Below are 4,818 nucleotides of genomic sequence, written 5' to 3'. Positions count from 1 at the left end.
TTGGCCACAGTCTTGTTGGCATTTGCAAATCCAACAGCCCAGTTATTGGGGTGACTGTGACACTGTGTCTCAGTTCAGAAGAAATCTGTGGTTAGCACCAAACCGTACTAAAGGCTCTTAATACTCTATTTCTTCTAGATTGCATTTGGGAAAAGAAAGCAAGACTTTGGTGCGGAAGGTATCTCTGGGCAGTAGACAGGCCTGTAATAACACACAGATCTGGAGCTGCTTCCCGTCTGAGTCGAGAAGCAGATAAGATGAAGATATGTAAAACTGCCTCACACTCCCAGCCCAACCACAGCACACCTTGAATAGTCTCCAAAAAGGGCTTCTTAACAACTCCTGCAATGTTCTTCTAGCTTCCCATATGTGGTGGCTATGGTGGCGGCATTGCTGTTGTTGCCGTGGTTTGAAGATGTTGAGATGTTGTTCCTGAAATCAAGTGAGATGAAGGTGAAAAAGGTTTTTTTTAAGAAGAAACACAATTTCAGCTCTCACTGTTGCAGAAAAACTGAGTCTCCAGTCCACATTGAACATTGGAAATGAGAAGCCAGGCGGTGAATAAACCCCTCATTTGAAGGAGGGGGGAAGGAAGCACTGGAGGAACTGAATCACTAATTTTGAGCAATCCTGAACTCACCGCTCAAGTCTCTCAACTCCACTTTTACAAGACCTGTTGCCAACAACAGCCATGGGAGCTCAGAGCTGGAGCAGCAGAGCTGACACCACAGGCAAGTTAAAGCTGTTTCAGGGCTAAACCCTCCACACTGACACGTTACCTGTGGGAGCCCACACAGTGAAGCTGCTGTCTGTGCCTCACCCGAGCTCGCTTCAAGCTTCCTTCTTGGGATGAAAGGGTTTGGGGATGGTCCTTGGCAATTCTGTCCAGCAGCCTTTTGCCATGATGCCTTCTACCTCCCACCATCCCTGAGGCCTGTGGTCCCCAAGTCTCCTTGATCAAACTGCTCTTATTAAGGCAAAGGCATCTGCCTTCCCCACTGTGGGTGGGGGTAGAGATGAAAGGGCGACTTTCTCACATCTTCACTAGTTGCCTGCAAGTGGCCTGAGGCCCTTCTGAAATATACTCCACCCTCTTGGTCACAACCCAGAGTTGTGACCCTATTTCTTAGAGGACACCCTCCTGTCCCCTCTCTTTTCTAGCTTCTAATACAAGGCATGAGACAGGAGATAGCCTGGCCTTCTCCAGCAGCTTCCAGTCATGTATGGGCATCACTGGGACAGCAGCTGTACTGAAGTCCCCACCACATTGCTCAGGACCAGACGATGCCCAGGTAGCCAAGTGCCAACACTGCTTCTCGTTCTTCCACGCTTTTTGACCTCCTGCTCCTCCTACAGGCTTGGCTCCATCAGCAGGGCACTTCCAGCTGATGATGGCCGAGGGGCGATGCCCATGCAGGGAAAGGCAGGACGGGCAGCATGGGCTGCAGAAGGGAAAAGGAGACAGCCTGTGCAAGGATTGATGCACAAGGTCAGAAATGCTGCTGAACAAGCCCTGCGCACAGCGCCTGCACGGCACGTAAACGCCTTCACGAACCGACCTCTTCTCCTTCTTCACTCTTGTGGCTCCTGTATGCTGTGTGCCCTGCTACATGGGTTTTGAGACAGGGAGGCAAGGGACAATACTGTGGTGACTATACATAAAAAAATGGGAAGAGATGGAGAAATATGTAAAACCCATGCAGTCTGTTCTCGTGATTTTATCACCTATCTCTTGGTGGTTGGCATTTTCCTCCAAACCCCAATGCCTGGCTTCACATCAATTCACAGACCCCGGCTTTCATCTAAAAAAATTATAATTAAACAACATTACAGCTCCTATTGATGTGGAGAAGAAATGCAAGTCAGAATCCGAAATATTCATAATCCAGATGTTACAAAGAAAAAGACGTTGACATTTATTATTTTGGAAAGCTCTTAATTTCTGAGTAAGCCGTGATTTTCGGACAGCCTGACTCATCATTTCTGAATGCGTCGGTTTGGCAGCCCCATATATATTTAGTAATACAAACCCTGACTTGCAGCTTCCAATAAGAACCCTAATGGCATGATAAGACAGATTTCCATCTCGTTCACGTCATTTCCAAATATCAGGAAATTTACTTAGCAGCAAGAATTGTAAAAGCTGTGACATGGTCTCCCTGAGGAGGAGCAGAAAGCTCCTGACTACACACTTGAGCAGCTGAGCAAAGCGAGAGAGAGTGGGCAGCAGCAAACGGCTCTTTATTTTCTGGCCACGGGACAGAGCAGCTGATCCCAGACACGTTTTCCTCTTCATTTCTCCTGGCTCTGGGTATCGCTGATCAAGCCCTCACACCACAGCCACTGGAGCCTCTCTCGTACCCAACCAGAGAAACAGCAGCTTCTGCAGGAGGAGCACGCAGCTTCAAGGGAAAATACTGCTACAAACCACTTAGGACTTCACAAGAAGGAGTAAGGAACCTGTGCCAGTCTTTGAGAACGCATTCAAAGCATCTTCATCCAGTCAGAATTGCATTTTTTTACATTAAACTCCCTTAGGCAGTTGGAGTCTGTGAGATTTTTTTTTTTGCATTGCCAATAAAGAAGTGATATTAAAAATGGTATCTTTGGCACCACAGCCAGCCTGGGTAGATGGGAGATGATTTCCATCTATTCATTCTAGACCATCTGCTTCTCACCTTCAACTTTCAAAGGCCTTGAATGAGATGTAGGCCACTGAATTTTATAGCTAAATTTCATGAACCTCTTTGAAAATGAAAGGATTGCACAGAACACAAATTCAGAGACATCAAAGGGACCTTCCCTTTTCATGTAAGCACTAAAAGCAGTGCAAAGGGAACTAATTATAATTTGCTCTATTGCCAGTTTTCACACTGGAGCAAATACAAGCATTTTATGCTTTAAACCTTACAAACCCGTGGCTGCCAGCTTAATAAACTCCTAAAGCCAGGAGCAAATTAATAGACTAAAAACCATCTTGCATCCACTCAGGCAAGCAATGAGGCCAAGAGAGCTGGCAGGCTACCTTCTGGAAAAACATTTTTTCATATCCCTGCTTTGTCTTAAGAAAAAAAAAATAAAAATCAATATTTCTTTGCATATTCAGTGGTAGTGTAGACACTAATTCACCTTTTTCAAAAGCAAAGATACTGCACGGATACTTTTTATTGAGTTGATCTTCACCCACGCTGCTGACCGAGGCTGAAGGAGGATGACTGAAATGGCAGTGCCTCGTAACAAGGGTGGCAGAGTTCAGGGATCTCAGCCAAACGTGGCTGACTCAAGATCTGCTGACTGCGGTGGCTGGAATCGTTACGTGGACGTGTGTGATCCAGGCAGGCAACGGAGGGGAAGAGCTGCCCTGAATTATGAAGCAAGACCCAGGTGAAATGGTGAAAATCAAGGAAATTACTTTAGAGCAAAAGATTCGGCTTCTAGTCCAAACACGGGTCTACACAAGCACTTTCTAGCGAGGGTGGAGTGACCCTGATGCCACTTGAAATCAATGAAAAGTGAAGCTGGAAAAGAATCTCCCTTTGAAATTTGACAAACCTGATCGACAAAGTAGCCTGCTTGGTTGATGTGTGGTGAGCAGTGGACATTGTCTATGTGGATTTCTCCAAGGCTTTCAATACCGTTTCCCACAGCCTCCTCCTAGAGAAACTGATGTGTTGTGGTCTAGATGAGTGGTCTGTGTTTTGGGGTGGGTAACTGGCTGACAGGCTGCACCCAGTATGAGTGAACAGTGGGCCGCTGCGGCACAGAAACCCAACAAGATGCTGGGTTGCATCAACAAGGGCATCGCCAGCAGAGATAAAGAAGCCATTATCCCACTCTGCTCACACTTGTCAGGCCACACCTGCAATACTGTGTCCAGTTTTGGTCCCTGCTATACAAAAGAGATGTGGACAGGCTGGAGAGGGGGCAGAGAAGGGCCACAAAGGTGATCAAAGGACTGAGAAGCCTGACATGAGGAACGGCTGAGAGAACCAGGTTTGTTCAGCCTTGAGAAAGGAAGGCCCAGGGGAGACCTTATCACCATCACAGAATCACAGAATCTCAGGAGTTGGAAGGGACCTCGGAAGCTCATCCAGTCCAACCCCTGCCAGAGCAGGATCACCTAAACTGGGTCACACAGGAACGCGTCCAGGTGGGTTTCGAATGTCTGCAGAGAAGGAGAATGTTCCCATATTTAAAGAAGATGGATTCTCCATCCATGGAGAAGATGGGTAATGGGTGCAAATTACTCCTAGGGAGATTCCAAGAAGACACAAGAGGAAAATTTTTCACAGTGAGAACAATCAACCATTGGAATGATCTCCCCAGGGAAGTGGTGAATTCCCCATCATTGGGCACTTTGAAGATTCAGATGGACAGGGTGCTGGGCCATCTTGTCTAAATGGTGCTTTTGCCAAGAAGAGTTGGATCAGATGAACCTCGAGGTCCCTTCTAACCTGGTATTCGATGGTTTTATTATTTGATCCCTGCCCCAACAAGATCTGGGCCAAAGTGGGTACTGCGTGGCTAGAACAGGAGCTTTCCCTGCTCCCCAGGATGTCCTGAGACACCATTTTATATCTCCCAGTGATCTACAAGCTTTCTGATTTACAGTTCACAAAAGTCCCAATGGAGCACCTACAGAGGTGTCTTAGTTTCCATTCCCCAAGCTTTCAGATTGGTGGGCACTGCTACACCAATAGAAGTCTCCAAAGGTGAACATTTACATTCTTCATACTGTCAGTGGTGTAGGCAAAGCTGCTCAGGATCCTGGGGCCATGGAGACAGGATGACATTTTGATGCTGAAGACAACTCTATGA

The sequence above is a fragment of the Mesitornis unicolor genome, unplaced genomic scaffold (genome assembly GCF_000695765.1).
Source record: "Mesitornis unicolor isolate BGI_N332 unplaced genomic scaffold, ASM69576v1 scaffold2101, whole genome shotgun sequence".
In the NCBI taxonomy this organism is placed as follows: Eukaryota; Metazoa; Chordata; class Aves; order Mesitornithiformes; family Mesitornithidae; genus Mesitornis; species Mesitornis unicolor.
Note: the sequence above shows the minus strand (reverse complement) of the source record.